Source organism: Anomalospiza imberbis, chromosome 16 (genome assembly GCF_031753505.1).
Source record: "Anomalospiza imberbis isolate Cuckoo-Finch-1a 21T00152 chromosome 16, ASM3175350v1, whole genome shotgun sequence".
Classification (NCBI taxonomy): Eukaryota; Metazoa; Chordata; class Aves; order Passeriformes; family Viduidae; genus Anomalospiza; species Anomalospiza imberbis.
In genome coordinates this window covers 10,485,560-10,509,384 of record NC_089696.1, presented here as the reverse complement: position 1 = coordinate 10,509,384, position 23,825 = coordinate 10,485,560, and the positions used below count along the sequence as shown (strand labels likewise).

At 42.1% G+C, this 23,825-nt stretch overlaps 1 long non-coding RNA gene across 3 annotated transcripts; it reads right to left on the bottom strand.

Moving 5' to 3' along the window:
- Positions 1 to 522: 522 nt before the first annotated feature.
- Positions 523 to 11,199, bottom strand: LOC137483702 (uncharacterized). Of its 3 annotated transcripts, XR_011004604.1 has the most exons (6): positions 11,124 to 11,199; positions 9,274 to 9,383; positions 7,136 to 7,262; positions 6,319 to 6,393; positions 1,410 to 1,524; positions 523 to 756 (listed from the first exon to the last, which is right to left on the bottom strand). It is a non-coding gene; the product is annotated as an uncharacterized lncRNA (long non-coding RNA). The 3 variants fall into 3 exon arrangements; XR_011004603.1 differs by having other exon boundaries at positions 523 to 1,524; XR_011004605.1 differs by lacking the exons at positions 523 to 756; positions 1,410 to 1,524 and adding an exon at positions 4,327 to 4,746.
- Between the last annotated feature and the right edge of the window lie 12,626 nt (positions 11,200 to 23,825).

Here is a 23,825-nt window from a genome sequence, read left to right as displayed (position 1 = left end):
CCACAGGCACATGGGTCATGTGGCCAGGTAGGTGCCACTTCAGTCCTTATTGGAATTCACTTCCCACAGAAATCCCCTCTGCTCAAAAGCCACAAACTACCAGGAGGTGGCTGCAGTTGGTTGCTCACGCCTTGGAAAGACCAGACCCACTCTGAGACTCTGATTTCAGCCTTTTGGGGTTTCTCAGAGGAACTCTGTGATGTGGGGTCTGGCAAAGCCAGCCTCCCCTCAGTGCTTGGATGTGTCACCTTCACACACCAAACCCTCTTCCAGCAGGAAGGGTGGGGGGCTTTTGCCCTTTGGTAACAAGTTATCTGAAGATTTTTCCACAGACTCATGCCAAGAAAAGCTAAGTAACAATTATCAACAGTTTAGATGGAGGCACCTTCCTTACTTGCGACCCAGACAGACTCTCCAGCAAATGGAGATCTTTTGGAAATTCAGTATTTTTATTCCAGAGAAAAGGATATAAGAAAAAGAAAGAAGTGAACAGATTACTCTCTTAAAAACTCCTTTAATATTTTGATTTATTTCCACATTGTTTGGCAACTTCTCACAATAAGCAGTTTCAAATGGCCTAAAGTAATTGCAAAAGAAACCCTATTAAGAGATCCTGATGAAGGAAACTATTAAAATTGTATATACACTTTGCTCTGATGAATCTCCCTACTTCACTTTTGCAGCAAATAATATAGTTCCACATTGTTTTTTCCTTTCACAAGAAGTGTGAATTATAGTCCTATAAATTCACCCTAACTGTCAAATAAATTGAATAAACATTGTGTGAGTGAATTAGGAAGAGATACAAAGCAATTCAATACCAGGGTTAGTTATGGAGAAGACTTTTTAATGAACATAAATTGATATAATTAAAATAAATTTGCTTTTATGTTCCTGAAGTATATGCCCTGCAAAACAAACATTGGGCCAAAGCTACCATCTTTCCTGAGATGAAATGGGAGCTTCCTGCTCTCTGGGATTTCAGAGATTTCTGAGGCTGGAAGATGCAGCCTACTTTGTTAAACGAATGCAACAGAGGAGATAAAATTTCAGCTTTTTGTTAAATTTAGTTTTTCTCCCTTGAATCACCTTCATTTTACAGAAGGAAAGGAGTAAATAAAAAAGCCTTTCAATGTTATTCTTTATAGGCTGGCAGTAACCAGTCGGTCGCTTCTCTGAATTCTCATTTTTGCAAGCTGTGATGCACTCATATGTCAAGACCACCTTTAAAATCAACGTGCAAGGTGAGAAAAGCATTTTAACTGCTACAAAATCTCCCTCTCCCTCTTTCTTTGTGTCCCTGGAATAACAGCAATAGGTTCATCATTATTTTTGACTGTGTAAGGATAGGAGAGGTGAATCATGTGAACCAATCTCGTACCTTGACAGCACAGCATGCTTTTCCTCACCTTCTCCTGGGCTTGCCTACATTCCCAAGCTGCAGCCCCATTGTTTTTGTCAGACATATTCTCCAAATCAGCTTCTGTTTCAGGAGTTCTTCTTCACATGGCAAAATTATTCTGGCTGGAAAATAGAGAGAGGATTTTTTTGTGTTCACAACAGCATCATTGACAATTAGTGCCTTTGGCATTCCCTCTACAGAGAGAGGAATTTCACTCTGTGGATAAATAGAGAGCTTAGGTTTCCAGGGCTGTCAGCCCTTAACAAACAATAAATGCATGCACCACTGTAGAAGGGAATATAAATCAGAACAGCAACTTGAAGGTTCTTTCTTAATAACACAATGCATGTTTATCTCTGAGAAAAGAAGGCCCAGCAGCTAGCAAACACCACTAAATTCCCACACAACATGGCATTGTCTATGGCTCTTAGAAAGGTAAAACATGCTTGAATAGATGTTAGTGTTCTTAACACCAGAGGCCTGCATGCTTAGAGAAAGGCAATCACAGCACACTATTTCTCCTGAGGCACTACAAACTATTGTTCCTTATAATTGCAAGCATAAGATTTAAAAACCTTTTCATTGCCTTGATGAGTTGGTTTACAAACTGGCAGCATACCAACCACTGGCTTAGGCTGTGTGACACCATATGGACAGTCCTTAAACCCCAAAATCCCAAAGCACATGTCTCTCCACCCTCAGAGGATGATGCCTTTGATAAAGGCAGATCGCTGCGAAGCCTGATTCCATGATTTACAGAATGCTTTTAGGGTGAGCAGTTCTGAATTTTCAGGGAATAAATGTTTCCCTCCCTCCCTCCCCCCCCTTCTCTCCTCTGAATTTTCAAGGTTATTATCTCAATGCTTTTTCCTTGGTACCAATTCCTCTGAACTTGAGTTCACAATGACTCACAGCAGGGAGGCACAGAGAGAGCTACCACCAGAAGCTTTCTCCCTGGAGGAGCTTCACAATGCTGCCTATTATGTAGCAACTTGAAATGCTGGCTAAATGGCACACATCTCTTAAACATCCCTTTCTCTCATTTGTTCACCCCAGGGACCCCAGGCATGGAGATGGATCTCTGCTCTCCTTATCCCACCCTGCCCACTGCAGAGTTGTGTGAAAATGTGGAGGGCTGCCAGTCTCTGGACTGCAGCCATTACTGCCAGCACTGCTCTTTGGAGGGCTCCAAGCCTCAAGTCAGTCCACTGTTCACCTACCAGTGAAAGCCCTTAGAAAAAATACCACCCACCTTAGTGAGGTGTTACATTTGGGGATGTTTTCCTCAGTCCTACTCATCCCACAACCCCCAAATTCAGAGGTGCAATGCAGTGGAGAAGACAATAAAGAGGCTTTGGCTGCGCTGCAGTGTGGATTAAAAGCTTCTCTTCTGAAGCTTGGTAGAAGGACCTCGTTGTAGAAACAAACCCTCCTCAGCAGATCCCTCCTATTGCAGTTTCAGGTCAGCCACCCCTCCCTGCACTCCCACACAGGAGAGCACAGATACTAAGGATAGACAACCATAAAATACTGGAAGGAAATCCACTCCCCCAGTCTCATTAGTGGAGACAAGAGTGCAGACCACCCTGCCTCCATGCAGGCTGTAGCCCTGCAAGCTGGAACACAGAGCAGGCTGACAAGAAGACACAGGGCCATTACATGGGACTGGCAACTCCTCAAACTAACCCACCAGTCATTTAAATCTATCTATTGTTCCTTCTAAATGTCTCTCTTCCAAAACCCACGGCAGGTGAAATCCAATACCATGCACTGACTCACAAATAGCTATTCATTTCAAGAAATCTTTCACCTGAATTGTTTGTTAGAAGCTTCTAAGGAAAACACTAGGTAATAGAAAGTGTAGGTGAAATGACAAGTTGAACTGATTGTGCACAATAAACAAAGCACCTGGGGCTTCAGTGTGCCACAGCTTTGTTTGGAGGAACAGGATAATGATGTAAGCCTAGCAGTGGTCCAAGATTACAGGCTACCACTCAGTTTTTCTATTAAATTCACCATGTGATGCTGAGCCTTGACTCTCAGCTTCTTTTTCCCCTGACACACTTGCTTCTGTGTTATTCATTTGTAAGAGAAGGACCTCAGAAGAAGGTCTGTCCTCCTCCATAGATTCTCTGTCTCTGTTCTGGCCCTGGCTCCATAATCCTTTGATGGCAAATCTAGTACTCTTAACATGTGTACAACTATTACTAATAGCAGTTATAAGAACAGAAATAATTTTGCATTGTACAGTCTCATGGCCTGTACAACACACTTTGTTGCAGTTCAGACATTAGTCACATTAAGTCCAAGATCATAATTCAGCCCCTGTGATGACTAGACACAGGGCGCTGCTTGACTGCTTACAGCAAAAATTGTTGTTTACAAGGTACTGTAGAGATGGCAGCGCTGCACTATTAAAAACATATTAAATTAATTGAATTCAAACAACCAGCCACAAGAACAGAAAGGAGAGCAGTATGGAGCTGCCTTTACAGTTAGCATTTAAAGACAAATCCTCCTCGTGAAGTGCAGCACACACACACACAGATGGGGCAGGTCCTTCTCTGGCTTCTCTGTAACCTTTATGGGAGGAGACAAGTGGAAGTGCAGAAAATGGGGATCTTTTCTCTTCTACTCTCACCCACTTTAGCAACCTAAGAATAGCACAGATTAGTTTCGCCACTTTCCAGCCTGAATTGCTCCCCTCAGGGATAAATGCCTGCAGAATGTGTCAGCTGGTAAAGCATCTTTCCAGACTGACAGGGGAAAGGTGAGCACCACACATCCAGGAGCTCTGACACACCTTGAGGGCTCGGGCATATGAATGAAGCCCAGAAAGGGTGCAGCAGTTTGGCAAAACTCTAAGTCAAAACACCATAATGTTGAAAAACTATACAAAACAAACAAACAAACCAACCAACCCAAACAAAGAAGAAAAACTGCCTGGTGGAGGAAGTCAAGGTCTTATTGCGGAACTTTCTCCTTCATGCCACAGATGGTCTTTTCCTTCAGTATGATGAGATCACATGACAGCATGAAGTGAAGCTTTCTGCAAAACTGCAGAAATTTCAAGCCTGGCTGCATGGCAGAGCAGAGCAGCACGTGCCCTGGCACAGCACTACCAGCAGTCTATTGGCAACAGGCAGCTGGATTAGGCAGAAACCAAATTAACAGAGGGTGGAGAAAGAATATACTGCCTCCCCCCAGGCATGTTTAAAAGGCTTCAGAGCCAAAGGGATGAGCACAGCCACCAGCTGCTGAACTGTGCCCTGTCCTGGGCAGATGCAGGGATATCCCTCAGTCCCAGCCCTCGGATCCCTTGGGCACTGCTCCAGTATCCTGTCCTGCTGCTGTGCAGAAGGAGAAAGGTTCATTAGGAATTTCTACCTTCCCTCTGTCAGACTCTTCTTGAAACTACTACAGCCCTGAGCTGGCCTGACACTGCTCACGTCTGTTCTGCTCAGCATAATCCCCCAGCTAATGGCTGTATGGGAGAGGCACCTCTGCCCAGGCATGAGGCAGTGCTTGGAACATGAATATTTCATAAATGAATACAGACTTTTCAAAAATTATTAACACATTTCTGCAATCCATGTTCAAGGATTGCTGTAAAATAAGGCAGAGCTGTACTTTCAGGGTCTCACTTTCCACTCTCAGACTGATCCTGACAGTATTTAAAACATGCAGCTACAGGCTTATTATGCAGTATTAATACAACAGATCTCAAGGATATTTATCGACTGCTGCTGCTAAGAAGCATTTTGAAATGCTTCCTTGACTCCCATTAGATCCTACACTAAGGTAACATTTCCCAGGAGTTTATTTGTATTTCAGAGAAGAACACACTGACCATGTTCACCCTTTCAAATATTTCTTCCAGACACAAGGGATTATTTACTCATGCTTGCATGCAAATATCTAATTCATTTTGTTCTTTTAAAATGCTGGTTAAATAAAGCTTTTCAGGGAAACAGAGTCTGTTTCAATTTATCTTAGTTGAAACTGGGACTATAAATCTCTTCAGTTTCCTTTATTGATCTTAGACAAAATTACAAATATAAATTACAGCTGCTGCAAATTAAATGTTCTAATGACTGTGTTTGAAAGCAAATGCAATGGCATCAATAACACATTAGATAAGACACTGTGAGAATAGCATAGAGCTACCACTCCCTGCTGAAAGCAAAAGGATTTCTGTGGAAACTCACACCCAGGGGGTCCCTTCTCCCACAGCCATGTTCTCCTATCTCTCATTAATTTGTAAAATTAGCTACACCAGATCTACAGGACTTGCAGATGGTTTGATGCAGCCATCAGGAAAACTCATCAACTGGTTTGATAGACACCATCATTTCAGAGCCAACAGCCCAAAGAGGGCTGTTCCTGAAAGTCTTTCTTATAGAAAAATTGCAGGCTTTGGCTGAAATTGTATTGAGACCCACAAAGTTTGTACACTGGACCAAGACAAGAATCCAACACTGGCATGTGGTGCTGAATCACTGCATTCAAAGAGGCAACACATATTCTATCCAGCCCATGCTGCAGGAGATAAACGTATCTCCAGCTCAGTGTCCCACCAGGTCCCTTCACTCTTTATCTCACTGGTCACAAGGTCATGCTTTACAAGGGCAAATATCAAGTGATGCTGCTTCAAGTGCGATATATTCCTCATGAAGGAGCTTCTGTTTCACAAAGCAGCATAATCATCAGTTTTCTACACGGCTGACATTTAGACCCTTAAGCACAAAGGTATCTGTTTACCAGGTCATGAAATTGCAAGTATAAGATCAGTGGCTGTGCTGTGCTTGACAAAACCGTAAAACATTTCATTTTGCTGCCTAGTGAGCTTTCAAAAGCCCCAACACTGGAGAGGAGACAACATTCATGTTGCCATCAAAGTATTTCGAAACACCTACTTTTCTGTCTGTGGTTTCTGGACATGCATTTTTCCCTCACTCCAGTTCTGCCACTTCCTTCTGATACAGCCAGCACTGCAAATATCCAAGAAAACTGATTCCTTTTATGCTTTCTTAAGTTTTATGTGATCACAAAGCCTCTCTGAATAAGTATAACTGCGTGTAGTCAAGGTATTAACATTCCTATAAATTTTGTGAAATGGGCACCTTGGTAAGCAGACAAATGAGCTCTCCATTTACCCAGAGATAAATGCAGGACACGGGCTCTGGAAATCCTGTTGTCTTTGCAGCTCACAGAACTAATTGCTTCTGAGCAGAATTCAGCTGCTTTGAGAGACACCATTGATTCAGGGCCTCACAGCCATTAATGTGTTGCCACTGAAAGTCCTGCTTGTAAACATACCTAAACCAACTGAAACTGCATTGACTGTGAAACCACAAAGACTTTGCACTCTGGACCAAGCAGGAATTCAATACTGGCATGAACTGCTGGCCAGAAGGGCAGGTCTGACACACCCTCCCAGCCTGTGAGCTGTTCCACAGATGGAACTTCTCCTCTGTGCTTAAAATAGGCAGTAGACCCTGATTTTTGTCTTCCCTCATTCATGTAACCTAACAAACAAAAAACCAGCTGGAGCAGCAATCTTTGTCTACTGCTCATTCTCTGGTGTCAGCCAAGCTGCTGCTAAATCCTCCACAGATACCTCGTGTCACTGGCATGTCTGTGTTACTGGGGCAAGGCGCTGGAATTCTTTTTTCCTTAAAATAAAAGCATTCAGAAAAACTTTCCAAATCATTGCAATGATTGAGGTACCACCTTCTGTTTCAATCGTGAAATTAGTGGACATCGCAATCATCTTCTAAACTTCTTGTCTTGGCTTTAGAGCTGTATCTCCAAGAGGGAAGCAGAGGAGCTCCTCTGGAGGGCATGGATGGCCTCTGATCTAGGGAGAGCGTTTATGTAATTCAGAATTAGCCTCTGACATCACTTTTTGCTCTTTGCTGAATATTAGTTTGTGGAATTTCATTCATTATTTACTTTGACCTTTAGCTGCACTTGATATTTTCTTATACCAAAACTTGACACTTCATAAAGAAAAACTCAAGAAAACATCAGCCATCAAGGTAAACATCCACAGGAAGGGCAGATCTCATAGTGAACTGATAAAAACCATCCCCTTGCTGACAGCCTGGAAAGATTCAACCTCAAGCTGCCCAAAGCAGGATCTTCTGCCTTAACACCACTGTTTATGCTGATTCTCTCTCAAAATCCTCAGGTCTTTTGGGTAATCATGCTGCACATACCTGCCTTTAGGGAGGTTTTTCTCCTCTCCATTAATATGAGTGAGTCCAAGTTACTCTGCACGTATGCATTCGTGCACGTACAAATTTCACTAAGTATCTTCCACGGGAGCATTCTGCAAAAATCATTTTTGCTGGATGCAAAAGTTCAGCTGAGAGAATTATCAGCATCCAGCAGTAAATGCTGTAATCTCAGTGTTAAATGGCAATGACAAAGATCAGGTTAAATACTTTCATAATCCCTACAAGCCACAAGGCTTGAAATGTTTGCCCTTAGAATTGTAGCACAGGGTCTGGGTAATAGTGAACCAGAGTGGAAAGAACCTGGGAGCCCTGGCCCCTCACCTCCTGTTATTTGCAGAAGGTGAAAGCACACCCTTTTTGTTCAAGACTCTCGTGGATTTTTGTCCACAAAAGAAACAGGAAAATTTCTTTGATGATATTTAAATATTTCAGAGAGGTGACCAGACTGTGGAAGTTTAATTACCTTAAGCCATGAGAGGGCAGAGAATTGAGGGCACTGACAAAAAGAATGAAAAGGAGAAAAATGAACTTTTTTTCCAGGACAATGGAATGTTACTATTTATGAACCTGCAAGAGAATTAGAGCTGAAATAATTAGAAAAAGAGATTTTAATTAATGATGGTAATTCTTAGGAAAGGAACCAGATTGCCAGCCCTGGAAACTGCCAGCTCATTTTATCCACAATGTCCATACAATCTCATTGAGGTTGTTTCCAAGATCCCCAGCACAGGACATTACCCTGAGCAGAGAAGTTCAGTTCCTGATAGCTCATACAGCTTGTCTTTTGCTGCAGCTGGACATTGCAACATGAATAGTTGTTCACTAAATCAATCCCACGGTACAAGCAGATGCTTTGACATGAGCCAATTGATCTCTAACAGCTTCAATCAGATTATAGCAGCGACCAAGAATCACAAAACCTACTGAAATAAATGTAAAGCCCCTTAGGTTCAAATGGCTGCTGCATCAGGGTCTCAGCCTGATGAATTCACAGCAAATTGATCACCAGCTTCCTCCAATACATAAGTAACCCTTAAGAAACCCAGACCACAGCAACAAGGACCAAAGGGAAAAGAAAAGGAACCTTTCTATTCAAATCATGCCATTTCAGTTAACTTCTGATCATTCTGTTTAGATACATCAGTCCCTTCATCCCAGTCCTGATGATGACTGCTGTGAGAGACAGCAGACATCACATTTTGCAAAGAGCAGCAGCTGCAGAATTTGTTTCCAAACTGGAAGGTGAGGAGGAAGTTGGGGTTTTTAGTAGTTGATAATAAAATCCTGGAGTAATGAAATTAGCAGAAGCCTTTCACCATCTACCTTTGCATCCCGTTCTCCATGCTTTTGCAGCTGGGTGGAGAATTCCACCTCCCAGAAGTGCTGAGCAGACTAACAGATTTGGGGCTCAAGTTCCCTGGTAGAGGGACAGCTAGCCTGACTTGTCCCTGAAATTTGATTTCTAGTCCCCACTGGCTTAGCAACACAGCTGCCTTAAGCTAAACACCTTGCTGTGATTCTCATAACATCCCGTGGCAAAGACAGCAATGATTTTCACTACTTGAGCCTAATATGAAATAGATTAAGTCACATGTATCAAATTCACTTTAACATGAGTATTTCTATTACCTGGGTCAGAGAGCCTGTGCAGTCACTCTTCAAACCCCGCTGTTATTAATTCAGCAATTACAGCTTTATGGTGGCAGGAAATCCTTGGTGTTTAAGCTGGGACTGGAAAGCTGTAATTCCGAATGGGACATGACATGAATTACTGGATTGCTGTAATTTTTCAGCTTTTCATGCATTTTCACTGCATATATTAAAAATAGAGCAAGTAATTCACTTTTAATTATGCAAATTCAAAGACAGTAAGACAAGAGATGGATGAGTTTTTAAATGCCTGCTCTGCCTGGCCACCTGGGGTTAGCGCAGAAAATCCACCAGCTAATCATGTAACCTGGCTCACCATGCTCCTGCTTGCCTGAGTGTACGAAAAAATGCCTCTTTTTAGATGCCTGCACCATCACAAGAGCACAGAGCACAGGAAATAAATCACCAAACAGAGGGAAAGCTGGGCAAAGGCAAACCTTCTCAACCTGCCTCTCCCCTTCCCTTAGGTGTTTAAGGACAGCTGATACACAGCTGCCCTCACATCTGACATCCCATAAAACCTCAGAGGCTTTCAGGCTTTCAGTTTAATTTGGCCGTTCTCATCCTTAGCCACCATGTCTCAATGAAAGGAAAAAATTGCCCAATACAGATATTAAAAAGAACTTTTAACTAGAATATTCAAACCAGGGCCATAGTGTGGATCAGCTTCCACATTCTGCAGCTCTATCCTTGGCTTCTTTTCTGTTTCTTAGCAAAATCTCTGGCTGCAGCCAGCTTTTATATGCACGAGTCCATACACAGGTCTGTGAGTCTGGTACACTGGTCTCAAAGACGTTGCTAAATTGTAAGATAGCAAGTGCAGTGATGTCTTGTTAAAAGTCTAGTAGCTGTATCTAATAGCTAAAGTGTTCAGTGTGGTAATTACAGAGGCGAGAGACTGCTGAACATGTGTAAAAAAGGAAATAATTGGAGTAGCAGTACTGCAAAAGCGTCTCCAAGCCTAGAGCAATTGTTATTTTGCCCTCCTACTGATGTGCTACTTACCGAGGATACAGTGGTTAGAAACCAGCTCTCTTTAATGAATGCTAAGCTAAGTTCAGGTGTTTCCCATCCAGAAACCCCAAGGCTTCGTAACCAGTACATACACAGTTTAGGATGCAGAGGTAAAACTACTCACAAACCTTGTTGCCTTGCCCTGAGAGATTATCTGCCTCTCTTCCCTGGGAGAACTTTCATGCAAGCACATTAGCAATGCAAATCTCCAGCAACCTACTGAAAAGAGGGTGCTGAAGAAGGTGCTCACAAGACACTGCTGTGCTGAGTTTTTCACATTAATATTTACAAAGCACGTGGAAACTTTCCGTTTTCTCTAATGTCTTCATCCTGCTTTCCCCACCCAGAGATCTCACTGCTAGTTTCAGTATTGCTTCTTAAAGGTGATTTCTTGCAGCTTCTTCAGCAGCTAATCCATGTGCTGAATGCTTTCAGTACTTGCCTGGGTGCCTATTACATAGAGTTTCAAAAGCAGAAATCTTCCTGAAGAGGAGTGGGTGGTTCAAGTGGTTTTTTTTTCTGTCATGTCCTTGGCATTGCTATTACAAATCTCACTCAGATATGGCATCTGCCCTGCAGCTCTGGAATCCAGCCTTATTCTCCAGCTTTTTGAAACTCATCTCCCCATTTTGGCATACCTGCTGATCACAGCCTTCATAAATCTAAGCAGAACTGAGCGTTACCTTCACCTTACAGCTTCTGTAGAAACCTGAGTCATGCATCAGTCACTTGCGGTCTCAGCCACTGCTACTACTTTCAAAATTGTGTTAAACTCCTGCTCTTCACAGAGTGAAGCACAGAATTAGCTCACTTACCTGTTTATCTGCTCCACTTTGACAGAGATGTGTTTTGCTGGGCAGGGGAAGGTAACCATTCCAGTCACTTACCACCCAGCCTGTTCCCTGATTGCAGAGCCGTGGGGGGATTGCTCCCTCAGCCTCATCATGGAGCACTTCTGGCTGATGGGACACGACCTCTGAACACTGTGTCTTTGTGAACTCACCATCAAAGCAGTCTCAGTCCAGAGAGCTAAAGATCTGACACACTGCAGTGGGAACAGCAGTTCTTGCTCGCTGTGAACAGAAGAGTTTGAACTCCCCTGCCTCCCAGTCCTGCTAAAGGGAAACCTGATTCTTATTTATAATCAGGAGGAAATGAAGACCACAAAACGAGATGATGACAGAGTCATTAAGGATTTATTTTAAACTACAGAACAAAGCAGAAACAATATCTTGGCTTGGTGGAGATTAAAGACTTGTGTCGTCTGATCCCACCAATATGTAGCGATGGTTCTCATACCTTTTAATTTTAATTCTGCAATACACGTCTGCTGCCAGTTCTACCAACCAAAGTCTGCAAAAGATCAGCTTGTAATGAGAGCCAGTTTAACCCCATTATTTTCTTCATGTCAGTGGTATCATGGAGATCACTTATAAGCTTGTATGTTAAGAAAAGCAGTTAATTGTGCTGCTGTACCTGGTTTAGACATAAAAGGCAGAATTAATAACAGGTTTAAAGAAAAGGCTTAGAATAGGAGCCCTGTATGCAGAAAATGGGTTAGTGTGAGTTAATGTCAGCTTGTAAATAGAAAGCATGGCTAATATTTGGTTAAAAGATAAGAGTGTTTGCTATTGATTTGAATGACAGACCTATGATAGATAGAAAATAAACATTTTGATGGAAAGAAGTGACAGAAACACCAAGGCTGACCCTTTGTGTAAAGGTTCTCCTGAGCAAATATGGCTATCAGACTGAAAATATCCCTTTCTGTGCTTGTCCCAAAGGGATGCTCATACAGTTCCCAAAGACCAAACAGGCACTTCAGGATGCATTTAATCTCTGACAGAGGAGAAGCACTTGGCTCCAGCATGGGTACCTACACCCAAACACTCAGCTGGGGATGTGGGATGGCCCCACAGGCCTGGACATGGAGCCAGGGTTTGATGGAAACCATAGCATCCAGGTCAGTAGAAGTACTGGAGGAATTTATGGATACAACAGGGCAAATGGCAGTTTTGCAGAGGGCTTCAGGTGTCTCCTGTTCATTTCCAGGGAGAAAACAACAAAACACCCCAAGAAACCACCCAAACAAGCAACAAAAACAAAGCAAAAAACATTGTGAACCTATTTTCACCTTATAAGTCACCTGAATACCTTTCCTCATTACCTGCTTAGAGCAAGAAGGAATGTGGGTTGGCAGGCAAAGATTAGAGACTTTCAACTCACAATTCATTTTTCAGCAATTATGCTCTTTCCCTTACCCAGGACAGACTGGAAAATGACTCTATTGTTCCTATAAACCAAGGAAACAGAAAGGCAAGTTAATGCTTTCTACATGTCTGTTGCCATTCATTTGAAAACCTATTGAACAAGAATGAAAGGTATCAAGTTTTTTTTGTTTGTTTTCGTTTTAATGGTCCAAGACATTGTTTAAACAGCAGAGCAATTATAGATTGACTTAGCTGATTTATTTCTGAGTACAGCAGGGCCCAGATCCTTCCTACAATGGATGCTACAGAAATCAGCATTAGACACAAGTTACTCTGAAATCAAAGTGTATTTGTGCAGCAATAAAAAAGAACGAATTGGGATAATAATGAGCAACCAAATAGTAACACAGTTAAGGGTGCTGCTTTGCAGGAGACAAGTGACTGTTCTGAACTCTGATGTGCCAATGTAATGAATCACAAGAGCACACTGAAATGAGAGCAAACATATAAATTCTTCTTATTTCAATATGTACAAATAGCAAAGCAATTTGAGGCTGTTAACCTCCACAGCTTGAGGACAATATGTTCATCATTATTGTATAGCACTTCCCTCTTCAGAAATTCTCTGTTGATTGGTTTTGGTGTTCCACTGAAGCATAATGTATACCTGAAAGGATGCTCAGTATCAGACAATGCTGAGTAGCTCATAAAAAAGTGGACAATTTCAAAAAGAAATAACTAGAAAAAGAAGCAAACTGTTATAATTCATTATTGCTGACAACAGAGATTATGAAACCACACTAAAAATATTTTGATTTTTGCTTTTGAATGGATTTCATAGCCCCTCCTTTTCCAAAGAGCTTAACATTTTTGAGTTTTTCTCCTTCATCTGCACTGCAGTTTCATCTCTACATCCCCTATCTCCACAGCTCCACCTGTAGTGCACCTATTTCCAGCTTCTCTGCTCTGTTCTGAGTCATCACCAAGTCTTGTCAGACACCCAACTGCCAGCAACTCAATTTGACTAGGAACTCATTTGAAGAGCAGGTGCAGGTGGCCAGAGTGGGTTTGGTGAGGCTGGCTGGGCACACACCACTCCAGGTGACCACAGTGACCACTACTCTGTCCTCTCCCCTGGGCAAGCCAAGTCACCTTTACTCAGGGCTGGAAAAACACCTTGGCCAAAGCAAATCTTTCCTACACATCCCTGAAGGATGAGAGGCTGCAGTACCTTCCTGCTGCCAGCCCTGGGGGGTGGGTCAGCCATGAAGGGAGGCAAAGCAAGGTGCTTCAGTGCCATCCTTGTAGGAGCTGTGCACCATAAATGAGTCATGCATTAGAAAATCCCCTTCTCCCTGCACCCCTGAGTGCACACGAATTGCAGCCACACTTTGTCTCTCAGGACTGTGATTCTGAGTCTCTCTTGTGCAGAACTCACCCTTCAGCAGTCCCCACAAGAGGCACTTTCCACAAGCCAAGGTAAAAGCTCAGGCCCAGGACAGAACTACACAAATGGCAAGAACATTCCTCCTAGAAAGTGCTTTTTTTGGTTTACTGAAAGTTTGGGGAAACAAATCTATTGTAATCTGGCTATGGGAGTGTAAATAGTAAAAAATACCTTTCATTTTACACCTGTTAATAGTCAGTGGAGAGGCAGGAAACAGAAATGCCCAGAATTCTTCACCAGGCAACTGAGTCTTTTAGGAGATACCACAAGACACAAAAAGCCACTTGTTTAGTTGGAGGAGGAGAAAATACCATAAAGCTTAAGAAGCATTTTGCTCAGGAAATCACATCTTTCCCCATTTTCCAGCTGACACGTTGCATTGCAAGTCTGTCACAGCACATTACCTCGGTGATGTGATGTAATGCAACATTGCTGATGCAACCCAATCTGATGTGTCTCATGTGATACATCAGGTACAATACTTGGGAAGATTCTTCTGAAAACAGCATCCACAGAAGAGTATCTTCCCCCATCTTTGTCAATTAAAACATCCTTTCCAAAGAGTTGTATCAGTTGCAGATAATTGCTTTTTCACAGGTAATTGGCAAATACAATTAGTTGTGGGAAAGGTTTGCTTTTCAGCAACTCACACACACACCAAAAAAAATGGGAAAACAGATGATCACAGATGACATGTACCTTGTTCCAGTGAAGCAGGACCTGAGTATGTGTTATTTACAGGGCTAGATTGTGCCACCATTAGGCTGATATTTTTTTCTCCCCCATTGACAAGTGAGAATTGAGGGTTTGGAGTTCATTGCTTACAGATTTTCATTTAGAGCCCTAAACTGGAGTTTTATTCTGAGGGAAAATAACAGTAAAGTCAGCTGTTTGTCCAGAGATGCATAAAAATTCACCAAAAAAATAGGAAATATCTATCAACCTTATAAACTGTTCAGTTTATTAACAAACTGGCAGATAAGTTTGCTAATATCTGCAGAAGATAAATATAACCAAAAGTGAAATCAAACAAAAATACATTTCTCAGCAGACATTGGGGGACACTGTAGTGAGTTCAGAGTGGTTTATTCCAATGTAAGTACTGAGCACTGCAGGCAAATTCAAGACCACCTGAAATCCTCTCCACTTGTTTCCAAAGCCACCTGCAGCTATGGAAAACTGCTGGATGTTCACATACAGAAGGGGCACAATCCATGACCCAGACTTGGAGCAGTCCACCAGGGTGAGGGTGTTTGTGAGCAGAGGAGCTGCAGGGGAAGGGGCTGCTGATCCCAACTGAGCACGTGGCAGCAGAAGGAACTTGTGGCAAACCCACACCTCTGCTGGCTCACTCCACCACAGGGCAGATGAGAGCTAAAATACACTCAGGCTTTCAAAACTGGTTTAGAGGAGGCCTTCAAAGGAGGAGCAGCACCAGCTCTAGATATTTTCTTTCCATTTAGCACTGTGATAGATGAGTAATGCTGACTCTCACAATTAAAAGATGAATATCATATATATGTGTTAAGAGAATTTTTATAGCTTTATAGTTATGTTTTACCTCCCTTGCATTGTTATCAGAGGGTGGCCTGGGTTTGGGACATTTGGGAGGGTTGGCTCATTACTATGGCAACAGCTGATCTTCGGTGAATATTTAAGAAGTCATCTCCACCACAGGACAGTGAAGAAGGAGTCAATGGACAGAACTTTGGGAGGGGCAAAAGGGCTAAAAGGTGAAACTTCCATTGTGTGGGTGAGCACATGGTGGGAAAAATCCTCTGCTCCCAGCACTGTAATGTTTTCTCTATTCAGTCTTCTGTTGTATTTTTGATAAGGTTTAATAAACCTTTTACATTTTTGGAAGTGAGTCTCATTTCTCACAGCACCTTCCCCTGCCCTGCCGTGCTGCAGGTGCCTTGGGAGCGTGACCTGGGAGAGCAGCAGCGATGGCACAGTGACACAACACCAGGCCATTTCACTCTCTGCTCGGGCTGGGTTTTCAAGTGTAAAATGTAATTCAAATCTCTATAAAAAGCTATTTGCTCCCTAGTCTCAGGATTCTAACACCACGTTTCAACCGTAAAATCCAATTGAGGAAAAAAAAAAAAGCCTTTTGCTCAAAGTCTGAAAATCCTGCAAGAGCCTTCCAGTCTCAGGCTCAGCTGTATCTTAAGAGCCATCTGACCAGTTGTCTTTCTCTTCTTTGAAGGTGTGGCAGAGTGCCTTGGCTCCAAAAATCCACATTTTTAAAGCCTAGCACATGTCCCTTGAAATTCAAGGTATTTATTGGATATTTCTACATCCAAGGAGTTCTTCTAACAAAGGGATCAAAGACAAGCTTTCAGAATTTTGAAAATACGATCCAAAATGCACATGGCAAGTGTACAAATGTCTCTCTGAAATGTTGTGTCCATGCAGCTCCTGAGGGCTTCTTCTCAGCCCTGGCCACTGATGGTGCTGTCACAAGCCCCTATTTACAGCTGCCAGCCCAAGAGATTATTATTATTCCATAGGAGCAAAAATATTTCTCACCCTTCCCAATCCACCAGTGCTTTCCTTGCTGATTCAGATTAGCTGATAGCATGGATCCTGAAAAATTTATCTAATTGTTTGGACTTTCTTTTTCACTCTTTCATTTTCTCTCCTTGCCCATGTGAAGCTTTTTCTCTTTTATGGAGGCTTGTATTTAAAGTTCTCTTAAATCACTGAAGGATTAACAATGAGCAGAGAGACTTTAAAAGCTTTAAAATTTGGTCCCCCTTCAGGATAAAAAGTTGGCTCTATATCTAAATTTTCCAAGTTGCTTTGTGAAATGTGAAAATTTAGCAAAATAATTTAGAACACAGATTGCAATTTCTGACAGCAGTTTCTAGTGAGCTATTGCAGGAACAGCCTTTTTCATGTTCTATTTTCTATATTAGGAACTGTAAGTAGAGTAAAAACCCAATATTTTCTGAGTATTCTAATCCAGAAGTAGGTAAAACATCCCATTTTCACAATTTATAACCCCTCAACTTATATATTTTATGAGAAAACATGCAATAACAATTTATATTTCCTCCTCTGTCTTACTGCATTGCCAAAAGTCCCACAAGTATAGGATTAGCTGAAAAAAAAATCATCTTTTATTAAATACAAAATAAGTTTTGACTTTTATGATCATGATGTAAAGCTTGAAAATATGATTTCTATATATTCTGAAGCTTTGGAAATTAGACTTGTTATCTATTGTATAATTTGCTGCATTTCATCCTTTCTTTTCTAAAAGATGTTAGGTATTTTTGGAGGTTTGAAATCATTCTGAAGGGCAAAGAGTGATTTATGTGTTACACCTGTGCATTTCTCCATGCACCCAACACGCTGCTATGCATCACCTGTCAGCTCATGTACCAACCATTTTATCAATGCTCCAGGCAGGACTTAAAAGAGCTTTTCCCAACCAAAACCTCCCTTTGGATTTTTCAGCTTTTCTCTCCTGGCATCTGATATTATCAAGTGTGACAGTATGCTGCTCGTGAAAAAAAAAATCCACCCCACTTTAAAATCTTTCAGCTGTCCCTTATATCAATCATTTTTTGCTTTTGTTAAATTCAGGCCACATGTCTGTGTCACTGAAATCAGGCACTGCATGTGAAGAGCACAGTGTGGCTGCATTTATTTCTCTAAACAAAGTTCACCTGATATTCTACTTTCTGTTGGGAGGAACGATGGCATGGCCATCTGCCTTCTAATTAAGAAGAATATTGTATCTCAGAGACCAGGAAACCTCATCTGTGTCTATTCACTCTCACATCTGTGGCTGGGGAAGGGGGAAAAGAAAATCTCTTTGCTACTCAGGGACTTGGTTTAGCAGGACTTCAGTGACATGGGACTCAGTTATCTGCTTCAATATCAGGTAACAGCACCACCTTCTGCCAACAAGTTACCATCTCTTTAGCAAATTATTAGGGCCATTTTCTCTCTGTGATTTCAGCAGCTTTCTCAAATGCTTCTGATGTAGACAGCAAACTTTAGACCAAAATCCTTAAGGCTCTTTTAGAACACATCAAGCTGTCCAGAAGAGACATAAATGAAATTATTGAAATTTACTTACAAAAATACAATGAAACTAGAAGTTCTAAAGCTAAAAATGGTCTGGTTCAGCAAAACATTTAAATACACGCTTAAATAAATAAATCCTCAAACATTTTTTGCTGAAGCAGTGCTTGAAGTACCATTGCAAGATTACCACTTCCATGGCATTTTCAACAAGATTTGGGTGGCCAGGCAGGCCCACAGCACCTGGGCTTAGTCTGAAAATAACATTTGGTTCCTATTTTAGATTTCATCCTGTGCCAAAGGGGAAATGGACAGAAGCAACAGGAAAGAAAAATGGAGCTCCCAATAAGAGAGGCACAAAAGGAATAAGTCTTTCCTGCCCAGGTGGGAGTTCAGCTTTTCCCCCTGTAGCCCTGGAGGGGTGGAGGAGCAGGTCCCAGGCTGCAGGTGAGACCCTGTGTGCCCAGATCCTGTTCCTGTGGCACACACCAGGTGTGTTAGCTCAAAGAGCTGCTGCCAGCAGCCCCCAGGTCCACACACAGCAAGAGGGAGCTGCTGATAAGGGCATGGGGAGATAGGACAAGAGGGAATGGCTTTAAGCTGAAGGAGGGAAGATTTAGATTAGGTGTTGGGAGGAAATTCCTTCTGGGAGGGTGATAGGGCCCTGGCTGAGGCAAAGAAAGGGTGGATGGGCAGTGGGTAATGCTGAAGAAAGGCTGCAGGGTGACTTGTCTCAAACCCAGCAGTTGTTCCCCCAAGCCCTCCTGTCCAGGGAGCAAAAACAACAGTGGCAATTCATCTTCCTGACTCTTCATTTTTCTCTGATTTACCTTTCCATGACTGGAATGGCAAACACACCTGACCATGCTGGTGATGGAGAATTCAGCTCTGGGGAACAAATAGCTCTGGGAATCCTTGGACAAACTCTGCTTTCTGGCATTGCAGCAGTTCATAAAGCTACAACCACCCAGTGCAAAACATGTCTTCTCAACCACTTTCATTGAAATAATCAACCCTTCCCAGTGCTGTCAGTGGAAACACAGGAAAGGATTAGCAGCAGGCAGATTCCTGCACCTGCCAGCCAAGCAGATGAGTGTACTGAGAGATGGGAAGCGCTGCATTAGGCAAAGTAACATCTGCCATGTGCTCCTCTCATACCCACTCTCCCAAGGGAAAAGTCAGAGTAGAGAGGGTTTGGTTATGGAGTTTGATCATCTAGGCTTGTTTATCACATGAGCTGGAAAGGTTTTTTCCATGAATTCTTGCATCATATTTGTAACTGCTCACTGCACAGGCAGATATTTTTTGGAAATGCAAACAGGGCCTGTCAGCAGGGAGAAGGCTGGCTCTGGGAAATACAGCACATTTCCAGGCAAACTGCTGGAACTGCTCCTTAAAGCCAGTTCTTGGCTTCTAATAATGCTGAGGGGACTTTTAATTGGATTCTGGTGTTTTCCCTCACATTCAGCAGCAGCAATGCCTGAACACTTTGCTGCACGAAGCTGGGTGACAGAACTGGGTAATGAGACTTAGAGTGCAAAATGGGGGCTTTAGCTCCTGGGAAGGAATTGAACAGCTCCTGACTGAGCCTTCAGAAAAAACTCACTTCCCTTTTGCTCCATGTTTTACATGTCGTTTTCCATGTTTCCTCTTGAGCCCTGTGCCTCTATGAGTTACAATCTAGGATGCTGAGGGGGTTCCACATCTGGGGTAAAGCTCTTGGCACTTCCACGCAGGGAGGACTCAGAGGAGGTGCTCCTACATCTCCTGCAAGATATTCCCATGTCATTTTCAGGGAAAATTCTCCAAACTGTGTGCAGAAAGTCTGAATGGGGTCTTTTAATAGCAGAAAACCTGCCAGGGAGGAAGCAACCTCTTATCTTAGCTTTAGATGCTTAAAAACTATTTAATGTGTCTTCATCTTTGTTCTCTTTGCACTTTGCAGTCAGTGATTGCCCTGCCTTCAGCTTAAGTTAAACATTTAATTTTTAGACTGCTAAGCTTCAGAGGGGTGAATCTTACCCAATGTACAATATTGAGCTGTACTGTGATTTAACTACGAGTGGTGCTGTGATTTAACTCTAGCAAACATCCCATCTCCTGACAAGATGGTCCCACAGTGTGGGGAGCACACCTAGCTGCCACTGGAGCCAAGGGATCTGGGAGAGATCCTGTCACCAGACAGAGATAAATAATAAAGCACCGATGAGCCAATCAATAAAGCAGTAATTAGGGCTGCGTGGCAGGTTGGGGGTGGTTTTGGTACTTGTAGGTTTTTTCCCCTATGGATTTGAAAGAAGTTTGCTTATCTAAGTTTTAGAACCATTTAAATGAATCCCAGTTCTGTTCAAATCAATGAAAGTCTTGGTGAGACAGCTGTAATTTTATGTTCATGTGTTTTAGTAAATTAGGGGGTTTAGCCTTAAGGATTCACTTTAGTGTAATCTACTGAAAAGATAAGTAGAGCCAGATGTAGTGTCTTATAAACTGCTGGACAGTTGCAACTGGAATGACAGCCTTGAAAGCAACTTTATAGCATAGGCAGCAGATTTTCTGACTCAAAAAAGTAGTATTTTACATAAATAGTTGTAAATATTTTATATTTACAATTCAAGAAGGAAGGGTGCAAGGAGGTTAAAAAAAAAAAAAAAGCCTGAGTAATTGGTAATGGTTTTATCTTGTTCTGTTGGTGTATATCCATGGAGAAATACAAGCTGTATTACAAACCATTTAACTAAATTAAATTCTAGTTAGCATCTGGGATCCCATCAATAAGAGTCTATATTTCTGAGGAGCCACAGACTGGTGGCAGTAATAGACACATAAAGATTTTAATAGGTGAGTAAATTTGTTTTGCATTTCTCCTGCTACCAGAACACACTTTAGCAGAGTAATTAGTGGTTAGATATCTGACTATAATTAAGAAAATTCTCTAATCATTAAAGATTCTCAAGAAAGAACATTCATCCCATCAGTAATGTTTACATATTCTGAGGCACATTCACTCAGCATCAGAAATAGTTGTCACCTGGTTCCTTGCTCCACATAAATCTTTAATAAGATATTTTCATCACAATTAGAAAGTGATTATCAGGGTCACCATCAATTTGTGATCATTTCATATGTCTTTAGACACTCAAATTGAAAAAAATAAAAGGAATAAAAATCAATGCAGTTCACCTATAAATGCCCAAGAGCTGGGCTGTGTCATAGTGACTTTATCTGCTAGTCCCAGCTCCTTATTTATAAAGCTCCTGACTCTCCTGAGTCCTCGTGAGGGCGTAGAATAAGTGACTACAATAAATCCTGAGAGATAAGCATTTACCCCAGCCTAACCAGGCTTTTTATGTCCAGTTTTTTTCTCTTGGGGTAACCACAAGTGTGACTGTGTTGTTCTAAGCACCATTCCACAGCTGCACACACTCGCCCAGGGCTAAGCTCAGCAAGGTGGACCTGAGCCTTGCAGGAGTCTGCTCATCCTCCATGGATCAGGTGCAGCTGGATCCAAAGCTGGAGCTTGTCAGCATGTCCAAAACTGAACCCAGATCTCCCAACATCAAACCTATTTATGTAAACCTATTTACATAAGGTTTTTATGCTGTATTTATGTGAACCTATTTATTTTTGGCCTGAAGTTTGCCACTTCTGAACCGTTTGGGGACCAAATTTTCATTGAAGTCAGTGGAAGTTAAATATGAACATGGGCTGGTGACATTGCAATTGTATTTTGGAATCTACCAAGCAAAATAAATCTGGTAGTGGGTGACATTTCAATTCTAAAGGCTGTGCCTGCAGCTTTCTCATTGCTAGTAGGTCTGAATCTTCCCAAATGCTAACTTGCCAAGTCCAACAAGAAATCTGTAAAAATATTAGGCCTATTTCTTTCTGATTATAAATAATCACCGGCAATAAACATTTTTCAGTGTGGAGGAAAGGATTGCAAAGTCATTGTAAAGATACAAAGCAAAGCTGATTCCTCCCCCACAGAGCTTCCAGCACCAGAGAGCAGGTGATGGGGACAGACTGGAGAGAAAAGGAAAATAAAAAACCAAATTACAGCACTGAATCCAGGAGATGTCCCGGCTACAGGAGATTAATTTTGTCAATAAGGCATGGTGCTGTAATTTGGAACACCCTGGAAAGAAGAGATCTCAATTGAAAAAAAACACACCTTTGCTGCTCGTAGCCAGATGGTGAAAGCTACAGGATTTCACATTTTTGGCTGTCAGGGAACAGAGCTAATGGTATGGGATTTGTTTCATACCAACAATGAGGAACTCAAAGGCAAACTCAAACAGCAGAGACTAAACACAGAGCCTGAGCTCAACAGCAGCTCTGGATCTAGAGGAACGTACATTCTCCCCACACAGACTGACATCTGGCAAACACCTGAATGGAAAAACTACCAGCAGCTATACATTTGCTGAAATGCTTCTCTCGTCCTCTTTTTTATTTCTGTATTTTTATTTTTTTCCTGAATCGGCAATAAGATTACATCCTTATTGCCCTCTCATTGATTTCTTCCTCAGAGGCAAATGACAGCATTTCTGAGAAATAAATAAAAAACCAAATAAAATAAAGCTGAGAGGCAATCTGCATGTAAATCAGCATTAGTCATTGACATTTGAGACTTGAAAATAAGCCATCCCAGTCCCAGCTGTCCCCACAAAAGCTGATCTCCTTTGTAAGACAGAGAACACTGCAAGCAAACGGAACCAAGGATGAATATAGATAAGATGTAAACTCTCTTCACTTGAAGTTTTCCCTAAAAAGTCCTTTGTTCACAAGCACTTAGGAATACTTTTACCTACTGCTGCTGTTGATGAAAGTTTTATCTTTGGTACTTTCCTTCCAAGGAGGCAGTTCCCTACAACTCCTCATGAGTTGTTTGCTCACACTTGCAGCACATGAGGCGACTGGCTAAAATGGGGGCAACATTCATTATTCCACTCTGCACTATACACACCTGTAGTAAAAGCTGTTAACTTACACCAGGTTTTCTCACTGTTTTTCCAGAGAAATTTTTCACTGTCAGTATTCTAGCAACATTCAGACAACAATCCTTTTACTAAAAATCAAGAGATTTAGTTTCACAACGCAAACATTACTGGAAATTGTGCATTGTTCTGAATAGCACTAGAAATATTTCATTTGGCCAAGACAAATTACTTAGTTCTACCTCTTGCCAGTATTTTTACTGAAAACTCAGCTCTAGGTATGGTTCTGTGCTGCTCTGACCTCTCTTGCCTGCTGCTGCAGGGAAAGGCAGAGGTAGTAGATGGCTGTCCAGGGAGGGATGTGTTTTGCCACCTTCCATAGGAATTACCCAAAACAGGGCAGGATTTCTATTGCTGCCAAAACACTAAAATCATCAGCCAGTTGCTGTCCCAAAAGACAGCAGGAGATGCTGCACTGTATGAGAAAAAGCACCTTTCCCAGCATTCCCTTAACTATCACACATCAGGGAACTTCATGGAGCTGCTGGCCCCAAAAGCAGTTTGCTCAAGTGGGCCAGCAATTAAACACAGTGAAAAGAGCACAGTGCAGCTTTTAATTCCCTTCTAAAGGGGGATATTTCCCTTCTTCAGGAGATAGGGCCCTGATTCCACTACAAGTGTTTGTGGAGTGACGTATTTACTGCAGGTGCTATCCTTGTTTCATGTGGAATCTTTCCCTTTTGGTGCCTCCTTTCTGGCAGTGAAACTGAAGCACTTGTGTCCTTCCATGGAAAGAAAGGTCAGAAATGAAGGCACGAGGGCCTCACTGACATGGGGAAGAGACAGATCCCAAGGAAGTCTTTCTAGATCCAGAGTCAATTTTTA